Source organism: Puma concolor, unplaced genomic scaffold (assembly GCF_028749965.1).
Source record: "Puma concolor isolate L17-30 unplaced genomic scaffold, mPumCon1.1.hap2 unalloc_scaffold_5, whole genome shotgun sequence".
NCBI lineage: Eukaryota > Metazoa > Chordata > Mammalia > Carnivora > Felidae > Puma > Puma concolor.
Window position 1 is genome coordinate 131,276 of NW_028240258.1, and position 21,538 is coordinate 152,813.

Genomic DNA, 21,538 nt, shown 5'->3' on the forward strand with positions numbered 1-21,538 from the left:
ATATAGTGTCATGGCATCTGCAAAAAGTGGAAATTTGAGTTCATATTTGCAAATGATGATACCTTTAATTTCATTTACTGTCTGATTACCGATGCTAAGACTTCCAACACTATGTTAAACAACAGGGGTGAGAGTGGCCATCTCTGTCTTGTTCCTGATCTCAGCGGGGATGCTCTCAGTTTTTCCCCACTGAGAATGATATTTACTGTGGGCTTCTCATAAATGGCTTTTATGATGTTTAAGTATGTTCCTTCTATCCCAACTTTCTCGAGGGTTTTTATTATGAAAGGATGCTGCATTTTGTCAAATGCTTTTTCTGCATCTATTGACAGGATGATATGGTTCTTCTCTTTATTTTATTAATGTGATGTATCCCATTAATTGATATGCGAATATTGAACCAGCCCTACATCCCAAGATTGAATCCCACTTGATCATGTATATGCTGTTGAATTCAAATTGTTAGTGTCTTGTTGAAATTTTTGCACCCATATTCATCAGGGATATTGGCCTGTAGTTCTCTTTTTTCGCTTGGTGTCTGTCTGGTTTAGGGATCAAAGTAATGCTGGCTTCATAGAATGAGTCCGGAAGGTTTCCTTCCCTTTCTATTTGTTGGAAAAGCTTGAGAAGGATAGGTATTGTCTCTGCTTTCAGTGTCCGGTAGAATCCCCCAGGGAAGCCATCTGGTCCTGTACTCTTATTTGTTGGGAGACTTTTGATCACCGATGCCACTTCTTTGCTGGTTATGGGTCTTTTGAAGTTTTCAATTTCTTCCTGTTTGAGTTTTGCAAGTGTGTGGGTGCTTAGGAACTTGTCCATTTCTTCCAGGTTGTACAGTTTGTTGGCATACCGTTTTTCATAGCATTCCCTGATAATTGCTTGCTTGTATTTCTGAGGGATTGGTTGTAATAATTCCGTTTTCATTCATGATTGTATCTATTTGGGTTATCTCCCTTTTCTTTTTGAGAAGGCCTGGCTAGAGGTTTATCAACTTTCTTTTTTCAAAAACCAACTCTTGGTTGCATTGATCTGCCCTACAGTTTCTTGAGATTCTATATTGCTTATTTCTGCTCTGGTCTTTATTATTTCTCTTCTCCTGCTGGGTTTGGGGTGTCTTTGCTGTGCTGCTTCTAGTTCCTTTAGGTGTGCTGTTAGCTTTTTGTATTTGGGATTTTTTCTTGTTTCTTCAGATAGGCCTCGATAGCAATACTTTTTGCCTCTCAGGACTGCCTTTGTTTGCTGAATCCAAAGGGTTTGGATTGTTGTATTTTCATTTTCATTTATTTCCATATATTTTTTTTTTTTTTTTTTAAATTTTTTTTTTTCAACATTTATTTATTTTTGGGACGGAGAGAGACAGAGCATGAACAGGGGAGGGGCAGAGAGAGAGGGAGACACAGAATCGGAAACAGGCTCCAGGCTCTGAGCCATCAGCCCAGAGCCTGACGCGGGGCTCGAACTCCCGGACCGCGAGATCGTGACCTGGCTGAAGTCGGACGCTTAACCGACTGCGCCACCCAGGCGCCCCTATTTCCATATATTTTTAAATTCCTTCTCTAATTGCCTGGTTGACCCATTCATTCTTTAGTAGGGTGTTCTTTAACCTCCATGCTTCTGGAGGCTTTCCAGACTTTTTCCCTGTGGTTGATGTCAAGTTTTGTGGTCTGAACGTGTGCATGGTATGATCCCATTTCTTTCATACTTAGTAAGGGCTGTTTTGTGACCCAGTATGGGATCTATCTTGGAGAATGTTCCATGTGCACTTGAGAAGAAAGTATATTCTGTTGCTTTGGGATTTAGAGTTCTAAATATATCTGTCAAGTATATCTGATCCAATGTATCATTCAGGGCTCTTGTTTCTTTACTCATCCTGTGTAGATGATCTGTCCATTGTTGTAAGTGGAATATTAAACTCTCTTGCAATCACCACGTTCTTATCCTTAAGGTTGCTTATGTTTGTGATTCATTATTATATATACTTGTGGGCTCCTGTATTGGGCACATAGACATTTGCAATTGTTAGCTCTTCCTGATGGATAGACCCTGTAATTACTATATAACGCCCTTCTTCATCTCTTGTTACAGCCTGTAATTTAAAGTCTAGTTTGTCTGACATAAATATGGCTACTCCAGCTTTCTTTTGTCTTTCACTAGCATGATACATAGTTCTTCATCACCTCACATTCAATCTGAAGGTGTCCTCAGGCCTAAAATGGGTCTCTTGTAGACAGCAAGTAGACGGGTCCTTTTTTTTTTTTAATCCATTCTGATACCCTATGACTTTTGGTTGGAGCATTTAGTCCATTTAAATTCAGTGTTATTATTGAAAGATATGGGTTTAGAGTCATTGTGAAGTCTGTAGGCTTCATGCTTGTAGTGATGTCTCTGGTACTTTGCGGTCCTTGCAACATTTCACTCACAGAATCGCCCTTATGATCTCTTGTAGGGCTGGTTTAGTGGCGATGAATTCCTTCAGTTTTTGTTTGTTTGGGAAGACTTTTATCTTCCCTTCTATTCTGAATGACAGACTTGCTGGACAAAGGATTCTCAGGAACATATTTTTTCTGTTCATCACATTGAAGACTTGCTGTCATTCCTTTCTGGCCGGCCAAGTTTCATTAGCTAAGTCTGCCACTAGAATTATGGGTCTCCCATTATATGTTAAAGCACGTTTATCCCTAGCTGCTCTCGGAATTTCCTCTTTATCCTTGTGTTTTGCCAGTTTCACTATGATATGTCATGCAGAAGATTGATTCTAGTCATGTCTGAAGGGAGTTCTCTTGTGCCTCTTGGGTTTCAATGCATTTCAATGCATTTTTCTTTCCCCAGATCAGGGAAGTTCTCAGTTCAGACCTGAAGTCTGCCCCCAGCCCACCGCTTGGGCCATGGTCAGACTGCTGTGTTCCTTATCTTCCCCTGTGCCAGGGGTAATACTAACTGTGCACTGGTGTGGCCTCTGTATGGCCTACTTGTACACTGCCAGGCTTGTGGTGCTGGTTCCATGGGATCTGGCCAAGGGCGTATTAGCGGGGGTGGATCAACGAGATGCACAGGGGCGGGAGGGGTAGGCTTAGATCGCTTTGCCATTGGGGGTGCCCTGAGGGAGGGGCCCTGAAGCACTGGGAGGGAGGCAGGCCTGTTGGAGGGATGGATCCACAGAAGCACAGCGTTGGGCTTTCTGCACGGTGCAAGCAAGTTCAGTGATGGGAACTGGTTTCCTTTGGAATTTCGGCTGGGGAATGGGAGAGGGAAAGGGCGCTGGCCAGCGCCTTTGTTTCCATGTGAGCTGAGCTCTGTCTTCTGGGGCTCAACAACTCTCCCTCCCAGCGTCCTCTCGCCCTCCCCACTCTCTGAGAGCAGAGCTGTTGCCTTTTAACCTTCCAGATGTAAGTCTCGCTGGCTGTCAGAACTCACAGAGTTCACCCCCTCTGCTTTTGCAAGCCAGAACTCGGGGGGCTCTGCCTTGCTAGGTGGGCTGCCCTTCACCGCCCTGACTCCCTCCCGCCAGTCCGTGGAGCGTGCACCACCTCTCCGCCCTTCATACCTTCTTGTCTATGCTCAGCTCTGGAGAGTCCATTCTGCTAGTCTTCTAGCGGTTTTCTGGGTTACGTAGGCAGATGTGGGTGGAATCTAAGCGATCAGCAGGATGAGGTGAGCTCAGCATCCTCCTAGGCCGCCATCTTCCCCTCTGACCTTTTCAATTTATTTAATAAGCTTTCTATAATTTTCAGCATACAGATATTTTACAAGACTCTTTGGTAGGTTTATTTCTAGGTATCTTGCGGTTTTTTGGTGTGACTCCAAATGGGTTCCATTCCTTGATTTCTCTTCACTATTGGTATATAGAAATGCAGCCAAATTCTGTATGTTGATTTTATATCCTGTTTTTTGGTTGAGTCCTTTGGGTTTCCATTCAGAGTATCTTTTCATCTCTGTAGACTGAAACCTATCCTTCTTCCTTGCCAGTTTGGATGCCTTTGATTTCTTTTTGATTTCTGACTGCTGAGGCCAGGATTCCAGCACTATGTTGAATAACAGTGGTGAGAGTGGACATTCCTTTCATGTTCCTGATTTTAGGAGGAAATCTCTCAGTTTTCCTCCATTGAGGATGATATTAGATGTGTTGGTTTTTTTTTTATATATATGGTCTTTATAATTTGAGATACATACTATCTATATTCTCTTTAGGGTTTTTATCAAGAAAGGATGTTGTATTTTGTCAGATGCTTTTTCTGCATTTATTGATAGGAACATGTGTTTCTTATCCTTTCTTTTATTAATGTGGTGCATTATGTTGATTGATTTACAGATGTTGGACCACCCTGCAGGCCATGAATAAATCCCACTTGATCTTGGTAAATAATTTTTTAATGCATTGTTTCATTTGACTTGCTAGTACCTTGTTGGGAATTTTTGCATCCAGGTTCATCATGGAAATTGGAGTTAATTGTCCTTTGTGGTTGGGACTTTGATTTTCAATTCAAGGTAAGTAATGTTGGTATCATAGAATGAATTTGGAAGGTGTACTTCCATTTTTATTTTTGTAGAACATCTTGAAAAGAATAGGCATTAAGTCTTCTTTAGATGTTTGGTAGAATTTTTCTGGGAAGCCATCTGGCTCTGGACTTTTTTGTTGGGGACATTTTTTAATGTTTAGTTTTCAGAGAGTTAGATATAGAGATAGATAGATAGATAGATAGATAGATAGATAGATAGATAGATAATAGATAGATAGATAGATAGATAGATAGATAGATAGATAGATAGATAGATGATAGATAGATAGATAGATAGATAGATAGATAGATAGATAGATAGATAGATGGAGGGAGGGAGGGAGGGAGGGAGGGAGGGAGGGAGGGAGGGAGGAAGGGAAGGGAAGGGAAGGAAAGGGAAGGGAAGGGAAGGGAAGGGAGAGGGAGAGGGCTATAGACGAGGCACAAAGAGAGAGGGAGGCACAGAACCTAAAGCAGACTACAGGCTCTTAACTTTCAGCACAGAGCCCAAAATGGGGCATGAATCCATGAGCTATGAGCTCATAACCTGATTTGAAGTCAGACAGGCAACTGACTGAGTCACCCAGGGGCCCAGTCCCAGTTGGGAAATTTTTAGTTACTGATTCAATTTCTTTACTGGTTATAGGTAGGTTCAAAATTTCTGTTTCTTCCTATTTTCTTTTTGGTAGTTTATATGTATCTAGGAATTATTTCTTCAAAATTGCCCATTTTGTTGGCACATAATTGCTCATAATATCCTATTATCATTTATCTTTCTGGGGTGTTGGTTGTGTTCTCTCTTCTTTCCATCGTTATGTTATAATTTGGGTCCTCTCCTTTTTCTTTTTGATAAATCTGGCTAGTGGTTATCAATCTAAGAACGACTTTGTTTCCTTGGTGTATTCTACTGCTTTTTAAATTAAATTTCAGAATTATTTATCTTTGCTCTAGTCTTTATTATTTCTTTTCTTCTGCTGATTTGGGGTTTTATTGTTCCTTTCTAGTTCCTTTAGATTAAGTTATATGTATTTGGGAACTTTCTTCCTTCTTGCGAAGCTTGCATTGCAACATATTTTCTTCTTAAGACTTCCTTTGCTGCAGCACAAAAGGTTTGGACTGGTGTGTTTTCATATTGATTGTCATCTATTTTTTTTTTTATTTCTTTTCAACTCCTTGGTTAACCCATTCATTCTTTAGTACACTGTTCTTCATTCTCCAATTATTTGTGCTATTCCCAATTTTTACTATGGCCAGTTATTGGACAGTGTGAATTTAGTGTCATTGAGTTGTGTGTAGACTGTTTGTTTTTTTTTTTTAATATTCTCTGGTCTTTTCTAGTCTTTGTTGCTTTTGTACATTTTGTTTTGCTTTGTTTCTCTAAATAATCCCCCTTCAAATTTCTTGCAGGATTGCTCTAATGGTCATGGATCTCTTCAGTTTCTGTCTGGGGAAGGATTTATCTTTTCTTGTATTCCTTTAAAAAAAATTGTAACGTTTATTTATTTTTGAGACAGAGAGAGACAGAACATGAACAGGGCGGGTCAGAGAGAGAGGGAGACACATAATCCGAAACAGGCTTTAGTCTTCAACCTGTCAGCACAGAGCCCGATGCAGGACATGAGATCATGACCTGAGGCAATCTCAGACGCTTAACTAACTGAGCCACCCAAGCGACCCATCTCTTCTTGTATTCCTAAGGAGAGCCTTGTTGGATAAAAAAATTCTTGGTTGCAGAGTTTCTCCATTCAGCACATTGAATATTTACTGATACTCTTTTTTGGCTTGCCACGCTTCTGTGGATAGATCTGCTGGTAAACTGATCTGATTTCCCATGTAGGTTAAAGACACAACTCACCCTTGCTCTCAAAATTCATTCCCCATCTGTGTATTTTGTGACTTTGACGATAACATGCCTTGGAGATGGTTGGTTTTTGTTAAATTTAATGGGAGTTCTCTGTGCTTCTTGGATTTTGATGTGTTTCCTCCCCCAGATTACAGAAGTATTTGCTATTAGTTTCTCACACAAACCATCTGACCCCTTGTCTCTCCACCTTCTAGACCCCTATGATACAAATGTTATTCCTCTTTAATATGTCACTGAATGCTCTAAGTCTTGCATATGTTTTGCCTTTTCTCTCTCTCTCTCTTTTTTTTTTTTTTTTTTTTTTTTTTTTTGCTTCATTGTTTCGCATGATTTTACCTTCTTACCACTGATTCATTGCCTTGCTTCATCTATCCTCGCTGTCATGGCATATATTCCAGTATTCCAGATTGTATTTCGGTATTATTTTTAATTTTGGCCTGACTAGATTTTACTTTTTATCCCTAGGGATTCTCTAGTGTTCTAGGTTTTTTTTTCAATCCAAGCTAGTTATTTTTTAATCGTGGTTTTAAATTCCAGTTCAGACATCTTACTTACAACTGTGTTGATTAAATCCCTGGCTGTCATTTCTTCCTCTTATTTCATTTGGGATGAATTCCTCCATGTTATCATTTTGGAGGAAAAATAAACTCTACACATTACAATCAAACAAACAAACAAACAAACAAATAAATAATAAAAATCAAACAAAGGATACTGGATTCTCAATTTGTTTTGGTCTCCTTACTTTGTTGAGAGAAGCTTGACAGAAAAGAGCAAAAAGAGAGAAAAGAGAAATTTTAAAAATGAAAATTAAAAAATTAAAAAAAAAATGGAATCTAAAGTGAAGAAACTGTATCCCAGGAATAAAAAAAGAAATATACAGAAAAACGGAAGTAAAGAAAATCAACAAATGGATAAGCAAACAAAATGAAATCCATAGGAAGCTAGATCCAGTACTGAGAACTAAAACTTTGCAGCACACTGTCTATGGTCCATATACTAAGTAAGTGAAAGAGAAATGTGCTGGTCTTCTGGGGGATGTGCATGGAGGGCGCTGGTGGGTGTAAAAGTTCCATTCTTCACTTGGTGGTGACGCTTAGCTCCCTGGGGTAAATCAGTGTGGGTGTGCTAGATGTGAAGATGGCTTCATCCTGCTCTCTCTAGTTTCTGGTACAGGAAATTTGTTCCCTCACAGATACGTGCTCAATCACCCTTTCTTTGTCTTAGGCTTCCATCTGCCTAAGTTGGTGGTAATTTAAATTAAATTCATTCTTTATTCCTGCATTCCTTACATTTTAGATACATGTTATGTTTTGCATGTTTTATTTTGTGAGTTCCTTGATGGCTTTTTAACAAAAAGCCATGTTAACATTCTGTTAATATTTTAACAGAAATATTCCATTTTTCTAATTCTGTGTTTCCTACATTGAGACTGTCACTTCTGGTCATTCCTGTTCTCCTCAGAGTCCCCTTTAATATTTCCTGCAGGTCTGGTTTAGTGGTCATAAATTCCTTTACTTTTGTCTGTGAAACTCTCTCTCACCTATTCTAAAAGTTAGCCTTGTGGATAGAATGCTGTTGGCTGTAGATTTTTTCCATTGAGCATTTAGAATATAAGATGCCACTCCCTTATGTTTTGCCATATTTCTACTGAAAAACCCCAATAGCCTTGCTGGAATTCACTTCTACTTCTTTGGACTTGCTGCTTTAAAATTTTTCTTTATCAATATATTTTGCCAACTTAATTGTACTATTCCTTGATGCAGGTCTGCTTTTCTGAATTTTGTTGGGCATTCTTGTGCCTGTTGGATACGGATATATTTCCTTACCCAGAATAAGGAAGTCTTAAGCTTTTGATTCCTTCAAATAAATTTTGTTCCACCTTGTCTATCTCTTCTTCTGGGACTCCTATAATGTGAATATTAATGAATATTATAATATTTTGTGGAGTCACTGAGTTCCCCAAGTCTATTCTAATTCTGCATAATTTTTGTTTCAGGGTCATTTTTACTTCAATAAACACATCAAAGCACACCTCGTTGAATGTCGAAATACTCCCCACTGCAATCAAGGAGCTCTGCAGTGGACTGACAAGTGGCAAAGAGCAGACAACACACTACAGCACAGTACACACAGCAAACACCAGAAACACTTCCTGAAGTGCCGGGATCTGGACAGTGTATGTCACCTTCTAATATAGCCGTACTCTTAGATGAAGGAAACATAACAAGCTTTCAAAACATGCAAAAGACAGAATTTACTCAAAATGGCAACATGGAAGAATTCTCTCCAAAAGAAATGCCAGGAAGAAATCACAGAAGAGACTTGCTGCAAACATATAGAAACAGTATATCTGAACAAGAATTTAGAACAACAATCATAAGACTACTAGCTGGACTTGAAAAAGCATACAAGGCACCAGAGAAACCCTTGCTGCAGAGAGCAAAGATCTAAAAACTAGTCAGGATGAATGAGAAAAATAGTAGGATGGAGATGAAAAACAACTGCATCAGTCACAATGAGGATTGAAGAAGCAGAGAATAGGTGAACTAGAAGACAAAATTATGGAAAGTAATGAAGCAAAAAAGAAATCCATTAGATGTAAGGGAAGACTTAGATAACTTAGTGATTCCATGACAAAAAACAATTTCCATACCATACTAATCCCAGAAGCAGCAGCAGCAGCAGCAGCAGCAGCAGCAGCAGCAGCAAGAAATGGGGGCAGAAGGCTTATTTGAAGAAATCGTAGCTGAGATCTTCACTAATCTGTGAAGGAAAAGGGATTCAAGTCAAAGAGGCACAGTGACACAGACACTTCCCTTCACAATCAATAAAAACAGGTCAACACAATGACATACAGTGAGGTTTACAAAATACAAAAATAGAAAAATTTGAAAGCAGCTAGGGACAAAAGAAGGTTAACAGAAGACCTGTCCACTGAAACTTGGCAGGCCAGAAGGGAGCGGCAGGAAATATTCAATGAGCTGAATAGGAAAAAAAAAAAAAATATGACACCAAGAATCCTTTATCCAGCAAAGCTGTCATTCAGAATAGGAGAGGTAAGGACTTTCCCAGACAAAGGAAAACGAAAGAAGTTAATGACCACTAAAGCAGCCCTGCAAGAAATTTTAAGGGGGGCTCTCTGCATGAAGAAAAAAGACCAAAGGAACAAAGGCTACAAAGGACAGAAAACATCATCAGATACACCACAGCTACAGGTAATGCAATGGCACTGAATTCTACCTTTCAAAATCACTCAATGTAAATGGACTAAATGCTCCAATCAAAAGACACAATATATCAGAATGCATGAAAAAAATATATATTCATCTATATGCCACCTATAGAAGACTCTATTTAGATCTTAAAACATCTTCAGATTCAAAGTGAGAGGATGGAGAACCATCTTTCATGCCAATGGAGATCAAAAGAAAGCCAGAGTAGCCATACTTATATTAGACATGCTAGATTTTAAAACAAAGACTGTAATAAGAGATGAAGAAGGGCATTACATCATAATAAAGGAATCAATCCATCAAGAAGAGCTAAGCATTGTAACTATACTCCCAAAGTGGAAGCAGAAAAATATATAAATCAATTAATAACAGATATAAATGACAAACTGGACTGGATGGTCTTGACTGACACATTCAGAATATTTTATCCTAAAGTAGCAGAATACACATTCTTCTCAAGTGCACATAGAATGAAGATAGAAGAATAGATCACATGCTGGGTCATAAATCATCCCTCAACAAGTACAACAAGATCTATATCATACCATGCATATTTATAAAACTATGCTATGAAACTTGAAATCAACCACAAGAAAAATTATACATTTATCAAAATTCTAGAGGAGAAATCAGCAAGTGACCTCTTTTACCTTGGCCACAGCAAATGTTTATTAGATGTGTTTTCAAAGGAAAAGCAAATGGAAGCAAAAATGTACGAGTGAGATCTCATCAGATAAAAATGCTTTGGCACAGCAAAGGAAACAATCAACAAAACTAAAAGGCAACTGATGGAATGGGAGACGATATTTGCAAATAAGATATCAGAAAATGGGTTAGTATCCAAAATCTGTAAGGAACTTATCAAACTCAACATTCAAAGAACAAACACCCAATGAATAAATGGGCAGAAAATATGAATAGATATTTATCCAGAGAAGACATCCAGATGGTTAACAGACACATGCAATGATGCTCAATATCACTCATCATCAAGGAAATACAAATTTCCAACAGTCAGAATGTCCCACCAGTCAGAATGGCTAAAATAACAACTGAGGACACAACAAATGTTGGCGAGGATGTGAAATTGGTATGAACATACACGGGTGCATCCCCTGTGAAGAACAAAGTAGGTAGGTTACTCAAAAATTTTTAAACAGGGGCACCTGGGTGGCTCAGTCATTTGAGCTTCTCTTTTGATTCAGATCATGTTCTCGCTCATAATTTGCAAGTTTGAACCCTATGTCGGGCTCTGTCTGTGCTGGCAGCTCAGACCCTAAAACCTGCTTTATAATCTATGCCTTCCTCTCCTTCTGCCCCTCCCCTGCTTGTGCTCTGTGTCTGTCTCTCAAAAATGAGTAAAACGTTACAAAATTTGAAAATATAACCACCCTACAATACAGCCATTGCACTTCTAGGTATTTATCTGATGGATCAAAAATGTTGATTTGAATCGATACATTGTGCCCCAGTGTTTACAGCAACACTATCCATAATGTCCAAAATATACACAGAGTCCAAATGTCTATCAACTGCTGAATGGATCAAGAAGATGTTGAATATATATATATATATATATATATATATATATATATATATATATATATATATATATGTGAATTCACATATATGTGAATATATATATATATATATGTATATGTACACACACACATACACAATGGAATATATACGGGAGGTGTGGAATATATACTATCTCTCTCTATATATAGCATACACACAGTACTCACACACACACACACACACACACACACACACACACACTACTCAGTGATGAAAAATAATGAAATCATGCCTCTTGCAACAACGTTGATGGTTCTAGGTTGTTGCAAGAGGCATGGGAAGTTGCAAGGGAAGTAAGGCATAGGAAGGCATGGGAAGTTGTTGCAAGGGAAGTAAGAGACTGACAAATAGAATATGATATGATTTCACTCACATGTGGGATTTAAGAAATAAAACAGATGGACATAGGGGAAGGGAAGGAAAAACAAGATGAAAACAGATAGGAAGGCAAATCATTAAAGACCCTTAAATGCAGAGAAGAAAATGAGGATTGTGAATGGGAAGTGGGTGAGCGATGGTCTAGATGGGTGATGGTCATTAATGAGAGCCTTTGTTGGTATGAGTACTGGGTGTCATATGCAAGAGATGAATTTCTGTTCCTGATATTCTGCTCCTGAAACCAGTATTACACGGTATGTTGACTAACTTGAACTTAAATAAATTAAAAGAGAATAGAAAAAAAAAATGTCTACACTTCCCAAAGCAATCTATACATTTCATGTAATTCCTCTCAAATCACCAAAAGAATTTTCACAGAGCTAGAACAATCAATCATAAAATTTGTATAGAACTATAAAAGACCCCGAAGAGCCAAAGCAGGCTGGAAGCATCACAATTCCAGACTTCAAGTTATGTTAGAAAGCTGTCTTGATCAAGACAGAATGATGCTGGTGCAAAAATAGACACATAGATTAGTAGAAGAGAACCAAAATCCCAGAAATGAATCTACAACTATGTCGTTGTCAATTAATCTTCCACAAAGAATATCCAATAGGAAAAAGTCTCTTCAACAAATGGTGTTGGAAAACTACTCAGCAACATGCAGGAGAATGAAACTGGACCAGTTTCTTATATCACACATAAAAATAAACTCAAAATGGGTTAAAAGGCCGAAATGTGAGGCTTGAAACCAGAAACCATAAAAAGCCTACTATAGGTGAACACAGGCAAATTTTGGAAATCCCTCAAAAACATGTAGATTAAAGAACATTCTACTAAAAATGAATGGGTTTACCAGGAAATTAAAGAAGAAATTAAACACACACACACACACACACACACACACACACACACACACACACACACACACATACAGGAACATATGAAAGCAAATGAAAATGAAAACACAACAGTCCAAACTCTTTGGATCCGGCGACATCACTCCTAAGAGAGAAGTATATTGCAATTTAGTCCTGTATCAAGATCAAGAAAGGTACTAAAAACATAACTTAACCTTACACCCAAAGTAAATGAGAACCAAGGCCAGCAGAGGAAGGAAAATAATAAAGGTTAGAGCAGAAATTGTGGGGGGGAAAGCTTAGGAATTCCCTGGGCTTACACCAATGGGTTAACAAGGCATAAAGAAGTACAAAGCCATAGGATGCTCACACTCGAGTTTGGGTAAACAAAACTAGGACCCCAGAATAGGGAGGTGCAGAGGCAGAAAGAATAGAGAGGTGGAAAGGCACCCAGTGCATAGGTATATGAAATAAACAAGATTGGGTATTCAGGGTGGAAGGGCCCCCCAATTAATACTATTGCATAAAGATGATTTCATAGGAGGGAAGGACCAAGTTAGGTAAACAGGTAAATGGGGGTACAGACTGCTGCACTGTGGGTTAAGCTGACCAGAGTGGAGCTGATTAGCAAAAGAAAAGGTGCCTTGTTAACCCTGGGGTTGTATCCTCTATCTTACCCCCTAGGCTAGCTAAGATAAACAGACATTGTGCCTCCTGTGTGCCATTAACATCCATCCGCCCATCTGCCTGGTGCCAGGATTTTGTTTTATATTGACCCAAACCACAAACACCATTTTTCCCTCAAGCCCATGAGTTCATGTTCACAGATTCATTCTCTTTCTGTGCACTCCCATCATGTTTGTAAGCATTTTGATCTTAATAAATATGGGCAAGGACCCTTATTTGGGGCAACTGTCTTTTCCTGGACATTAGTCATCTCTCAATTTTCATCCTGCAGAATACTATGAAAAATTATATGCTACCAAACGGGACAATCTGGAAGAAATGTAGAAATTACTAGAAACTCACACTCTACCAAAACTGAAACCGGAAGAAATGGAAAATTTGAACAGGCCCATAAAACCAGCAAAGAAATGAATCAGTTATCAAAAATCTCCCAACAAAGAAGAGTCCTGGGTCAGATGGCTTCCAAGTGGAATTCTACTAGACATTTAAAGAATAATAAGTATTCTTCTTAAAGCGTTCCAAAAAATAGAAGTGGAAGGAAAGCTTCCAAACTCATTCTAGAACTTGATTCCAAAACCAAAGGCCTCATTAAAAAAGAGATATTGCAGACCAATTTCCCTGATGAAACTGGATGCAAAAATGCTCAACAAGATACTTGTAAATAAAGTTCAACAGTACGTGAAAATAATAATTCATCATGATCAAGTGGGATTTATTCCTGGGCAGCAGGGCTCTTTCAATATTTGCAAATCAATCAATGCGATACACCACATTAATAACAGAAAGGACAAGAAACATATGACCCTATCAATAGATGTAAAAAAGCATTTTGTAAAATAAAGCATTGTTTTATACACACACACACACAAACACACACACGTGTGTATATATGTATATATATGTATATGTATGTATATATGTATATGTATATATGTGTATATATACATATATTATATATACATATATATACATACATATATAATATATATGTATATGTATACACATATATGTGTATACATATACATATATATTATATGTGTATATATATATATATTATATAATATACACATTATATGTGTATACATATACATATATGTGTATAGATAGATAGATAGATAGATAGATAGATAGATAGATAGATAGATAGATAGATGTGTATATATATATATGTATATAGTCGAACAATCGACCGTAAAATTTGTATAGAACTATAAAAGACCCTGAATAGCCAAAGCAGGCTGGAAGCATCATAATTCCAGACTTGAAGTTATGTTAGAAGTATCTTGATCAATGGGGCGCCTGGGTGGCGCAGTCGGTTAAGCGTCCGACTTCAGCCAGGTCACGATCTCGCGGTCCGTGAGTTCGAGCCCCGCGTCAGGCTCTGGGCTGATGGCTCAGAGCCTGGAGCCTGTTTCCGATTCTGTGTCTCCCTCTCTCTCTCTGCCCCTCCCCCGTTCATGCTCTGTCTCTCTCTGTCCCCCCAAAAATAAATAAACGTTGAAAACAAAATTAAAAAAAAAAAAAAGAAGTATCTTGATAAAAACAGAATCATGCTGGCACAAAAAACAGACACATAGATCAGTGGAAGAGGACAAAAATCCCCGAAATGAACCTAGAACTATATTGCCAATTAATCTTACACAAACCAGTGAAGAATATACAATAGGAAAAAGTCTCTTCTACAAATGTGTTTGGAAAACTGGACAGCAACATCAGAAGAATGAAACTGGACCACTTTATTATACCACACACAAAATAAATTCAAAATGGATAAAAAGGCCCAAATGTGAAGCCTAAAAACATAAAAATCCTACAGGAGAACACAAGCAATAATCACTTAATGCAGGTTACAGCAACCTTTTTCTAAGTATGTCTCTTGGGGAAACGGAAACAAAGTAAAAATAAATTTTAGGGTTACATCAAAGTAAAAACTTGAGAGCATACTAAATAATCAACAAAACTAAAAGGCAACCTACACAATAGGAGAAAATACTTGTAAATGGCAAATGCAGTAAGGGATTTATATCCAAAATGTACAAAAACTTCTAAAACTCAACATCCAAAAACCTATTATCCATTTAAAAAGGGACATAAGTTTGGGCACACGTTTCTCCCAGAAAGACATCCAGATGGTCAAAGACACATGAAAAGATGCTCAACATCACTCATCACCAGGGAAATGCAAATCAAAAGTACAATGGTATACAACCTTACACCTGTCAGAATGGCTAAAATTAACAACACAGAAACAACGGGTTTTTGAAAGAATGTGGGGACAGAGGAACATTCCTATACTGTTGGTGAAAATTGCAACTGGTGTAGTCACTCTGGAAAATAGTATGAAGATTTCTCAAGTTAAAAATAGAACTTATGATTCAGCAATGTCACTACCTTACTACGCATTTACTACTTCCTACTTACTATGTATTTACCTGAAGAATACAGAAATATTAATTTAAGGGACACATACATTCTGGATGTTTACAGCAGCATTATCAACATAGCTAAATTATAGAAAGAGACCAAGCATCCACTGACTGAAGTGGGCATGTGCGCGCGCGCACACACACACACACAGACACACAGACACACAGACACACACACACACACACACACACACACACACAACACACACTGATGCACAAACACATATAGAGACAATGGAATATTACTTGGGCATAAAAAAGAAATGTTGTCATTTGCAATGACACAGGTGGAGCTAGACACAATTCTAAGTGAAATAAGTCAGTCAGCGAATGACAAATACCACACGATTTCACTCCTTCGTGTAATTTAAGAAAGAAACCAATTAGGAAAAGGAAAAAAAAAAAAAGATTGAGGCAAACCAAGAAAGTGACTCTGAACTATAGAGAACACACTGATGGTTAGAGGGGAGGTGGGTAGGGGGTGGGTAAATAGGTGATGGGGATTAAGGAGTGCACTTGTAATGAGCACCAGGTGTATGCAAGTGTTGAATCACTATATTGTACACCTGAAACTAATATTATAGTGTATGTTACCTAACTGGTATTTAAACAGAAACTTTTAAGAATTGTCTGTATCCCTCCAACATGGGAAAAAAATTGAGTGATATCAATATCAAAAATTATGCATTATTCACAATAGTCAAGAAATTGACACAACCTAAGCACTGCCAATTCATTAAAATATTTATTTTTAGAAAAATGTATTAATTATATAACGTATTAATTATATAGATATTGAGTACATATATGGGAATATTATTCATCCATGAGAAGGAAGGAAATCTGATATTTACAAAAATGTGGATAAAACGTAAGTGTGTGCTGGTAAGTGAATAACTTAAAGACTGTATGCTAGCACTTATATATAGCTTCTAAGAACTCACAGAAACAGAGTAGACCCCATTTTGCTACTTATTGGGTGCTCAAGAATTGAGGAACTGAGAGTGTTGGTAAATGTTTGCAAAATTCCTGTTTATATGATGCCTAAGATATGGGTGATACAAGAAGAGTACTGGGATTATAGCTGACCATAATGTATGATAGTAATCATCTTATATTGTATTATGTTATATATTATATTATCATATCTCAAGGTTGCTAAGTGTAGATACATTTTCACTACAAAAAAAGAAAGAAAAAAAAGAATTAGTTGATGTGTCGCAGCTTTAGCAAATGCTATACTGTTAATAATTTTGCAATATAGAAGTGAAACAAACACATTGTATATACCTTAAAGAGTGTTATATGTCAACTTTAATCACAGAAAAATCCCCAGGATATTAAAACATCATAAACATGATCAAGAAGAATTTATGTCTAGGATCTTTGCCAAATAAGGCACTAACTTTCACTTAAGGAGACACATGGGTTGGGAGTGAACAGATGAAAACATATTAAAAAAATATATAAGCCAAAGAGGGCACAAGCAGCTATGTTTATATAGACAAAAAGACACGAGATAATTTTTTTGAGAGACAAAGGACACGATTAAATAATTGAAAGAGCAATTCACCAGGAAATGCTAATTACAATATGTGTTACTCCAACACCCTCCCCACAGACAGGCTTGAGAAACCTGCCATGGCTGGCATCACTGGGCTGGCTTTTAAAGAAAAGAAAAACCCTAAAATTCATATGTCACCACAAAAAACATATCACAAAGCTATAATAATCTAAATAATATGGAATAGAATAGAGTTGAGAACACAATTGAGAATCCAGACAGAAACTAAAACAATGGGTTCTACAAAGGAGGTAAGAATACACATTGGTGAAAGGACAGTCTCTTCAACACATGGTGTTGAGAAGTGTATGTGAGCCTACAAAATTAATAAATTTGGCCCCACGCCATACATCAAACATAAAAATAAACTGCAAGTATATTAAATTGTGAAGTAACACTTACAACTGTGGAATCCATAAGAGGAAAATTGGGAAAGCCTCTGACAAATTATTGCTGGCAATGATTTCTTGGATTTGACACCAAATGCAGATTTGACACCAAACCAGATATAGACTGGTGGAACTACACTAATAGCATATGACGTAATGCCTTATTTTCATCAAGACATAAACCATTCTGACGGGAAATCAATAAAAAGAAAATATAAAATAAAAAAAAAAATTAAACAACACATTAAACAAAATAGACTTGGGGCGCCTGGGTGGCGCAGTCGGTTGGGCGTCCGACTTCAGCCAGGTCACGATCTCGCGGTCCGTGAGTTCGAGCCCCGCGTCAGGCTCCGGGCTGATGGCTCGGAGCCTGGAGCCTGTTTCTGATTCTGTGTCTCCCTCTCTCTCTGCCCCTCCCCCGTTCATGCTCTGTCTCTCTCTGTCCCAAAAATAAATAAAAAACGTTGAAAAAAAAAATTAAAAAAAAAACCAAACAAAAAAAAAAACAAAATAGACTTAACAGATATATACGGAACACTACACCCAAAAGCATTCTACATATTATGCATTCTTCTCAAGTCCAACAGATCATTTCCCAGGATGAACTGAAGTAAGGCCACTAAAGAATTCTTACAAATTTAATAATACTGACATTACATCAAGCATATACCCTGACAATAGTGGTATGCAATTAGAAATCAATTACAAAAAGAAAGCTGAAAAATTCTGAAATGTGATGACTGAACACTATGCAACTGAGTATCTAGTGGGTCAAAGAAGGAAAAAAATAACTGGTTCAGGCAAATGGAAGTGTAAATACAAAATACCACAAATTATGGGATGAAGCAAAAGCAGTTCTAAGAGGAAAGTGATAAAGGCCTACATTAAGGCACAAGAAAAATCTCAAATAACCAATCTAACTCAACCTAAAGCTCAGATAGTTAGAAAAAGAACAAAAGAAGTCCCAAGTTATTAGAAGTCCGGAAATAAAGACCAGAATAAGAAATGAATGTTATAAATACTAACATACAATAGGCAGGAAACTAGGCATGAGTGGCAGAAGGATGGACCTTAGATGTTTTGGGAACAGGACCAAGCAAGGACAGCCCAGAAGTCACCCATTCCACCCATCTGGCAGTGGGCCTTTGGACACAACATCCCCAGAGAGGAAGACTTAAATTTGTTATGTTTGTTGTACTTGTGCACAAAAGCAGTCCACTTGTTCTTATTTGACTTGTTCTTGTATCACTTTTTCTAAATTAGAGAAAATTTGCAGTTTCCTACCCATGCAGGCATTTCAAATACATCCCCCTAAAGGACATGCTTACCTGGCTAATTATTATATAACCCAGGCCTGTCAGTCAAATGTTACAAACCTATGACCACCCCGCCCCCACCTCAAAATTGACATAAGCCCAAACCCTGGAGTTCTCTGGGCCTGTCTCTTTTGACTAGTGTGCTCCTACCCTGAAGTGTATTATAATAAAACTATGCTCTGCTTTACCTGCATTTTGGTGTCCTATAATTCCCAACGGTGGCAGCAATTAAGAACCAATGCTTCTTGGGGCGCCTGGGTGGCTCGGTCAGTTGAGCGTCCAACTTCGGCTCAGATCATGATCTCACCATTTGTGAGTTTCAGCCCTGTGTCAGGGCTGGCGCCTGGAGCCTGTTTCAGATTCTGTGTCTCCCTCTCTTTCAGACCCTCCCCCCGTTCATACTCTGTCTCCCTCTGTCTCAAAAATAAATAAAGGTTTAAAAAAAAGATTAAAAAAAAAAAAGGAACCAATGCTTCCTTCCTTTCTCAGTACTTCCTTACTCTTAGTAACAGAAAGAATCAATATAATAAACTGAGCTCTGCTATTTTAAAGTCAAATCTTAAGTTTGATTCACAAAATCAAACGAATAAAAAACACAAAATAAATCGTAAATGAAAAAGGAGACACAGTTATAACTGACATCACACAAAGAATCATAAAAGTCTATTCTGAACAATTACACATGAACAATTTTGTGGACAGGAAAGAAATGATAAATACCTAAATTATACAATATATGAACAGTATCATGATAAAGCATAAAATGTGAACACCGATGAGTAATCAAAAACTCCCTGAAAAGAAAAATCCAGAACCAAACAGTATCACTGCTCAAGTCTACCAAACATTGAAAGAATTAACATGACTGCTTCTCAAACTTTTCCAAAAAATACAAAGGAAGAGAGTATTTTTAAAACACTTTATAAGGTCACCATTGTCCTAAAACCAGAACTATACATGGTTTCCACAAGATAAGAAAACTGAAGGACAACATCCCTAATGAATATAGATGCAAATATCCTGAACAAAACATTCACAAAATAAATCCAACAGCAATGGAAAAGATCACAATGTGGGATTTATTTTAGAGATACAAAAATTGTTCAACATCTGTGAATCACATAACATGACACACAACTTAAGAAAATGAGCCATACAAGTTACATAATGTTGTCTAGTTCCAGAAAAAAATGATTTAAAAAAATTCAGTGATGATTCATGATAAACACTCTCAAAAAAATGGCACAGAAGAAAGAGCCATAATAATGCCAAAGCCAACAGCTAAGATCATCTTCACTGATGAAACACTGAAAATATTTCCTTAAAAACAGGAACAAGACAAGAATGCCCACTCCCACCATCTTTATTCTTGGAAATTCTAGCTACAGCAAAGATACAAAAGAAAGAAATAACCATGTCCAGATTGAAGTAAACTATCACCACTTTCAGATGACATGATACTATGTGCAGAAAGCCCTAAAGAGTCAAGCAGAAAAACTAACAGACAAAAAATGAATTCAGTTAAGTTGCAAAAATTAATATGCAGAAACCTCTTTGTTTCTATACACTGAAAACAAACTATCAGGAAGGAAAATTAAGAAAATAACCCCATTTACAACTGCATCCAGAAAAATAGCTACAAATAAAGTTATCTGAGGTCAAAGACCTATATACTCTTATAGCTGTAAGGCACTGATGAATAAAACTGAAGCCACTACAAGCAGAATGACCTACCATCTCATAGCCTGGAGGAATAAGTATTGTAAAGTTGTTTACATTACCCAAAGAAATCTATAAATTCAGCTCAATTCCTATTAAAATGTCAGTGTCATTTTTCACTGAGCTAGAAATATTGTAAAATATATAAAATAAACATTTCTGAGTTGCCAAAGCAATACTGAGGAAAACAAAGTTGGAGGCATCACCCTTTCTCATTTCAAATAATATGACAAAGTTACAGTAATCAAGTAAGTATGACAGGATAGAAAGTCTGCAAAAATACCCACACACATTATCATCAACTGATGTACAACAAGGAATCAATAATGTGCAATGGGAACAAAATAATCTCTTCAGTAAACGGTACTAAAAAAATGAAACAGTCACTTGGAAAATGATGAACTGGACCACTGCCTAAACATCACACATAAATATCAGTTCAAAATGGATTAGGACTTGAGCATAAGACCTGAAACCATTAACATCTAGAAAAAAACAGGCAGTACGCACCTTGAGGTCACCCTTGGTAATGAATATTTAGATGTGAACCAAAGCAGAGGCAAAAAAATAATGATAATCATAAACAAGTGGTACTAAACTAACAGGAAACAAAACCTTCAACTATAAGAGGCAAATTAGTGAATGGCAGAAAATATTTGCAAGTCAGGTGTCAGAGGAGGGGTTAGTATCTCCCCCAAATTATATACATATAATTTACATATGTATTTTAGGATATATTATACATATCCTATGCATGCAGCTCAATACTGAAAACAGAAACTATTAACAAATGAGCATAGGATCTTAGTAGACATTTTTTCCAAGGAAGACACATAGATGGCCAAGAGGTTCATGAAAAGATGCTCAACGTTACTCATCATGAGGGAAATGCAAATTAAAGCCACAATGAGATAACACCTCAAGCCTATTAGATAAACTACTACCAAAAGTCAAAAGTAACATGTGTTGGTTAGAATGTGGAGAAAAGTAAACGCTGTGAGCGGTCATTGTGAATGGGGACT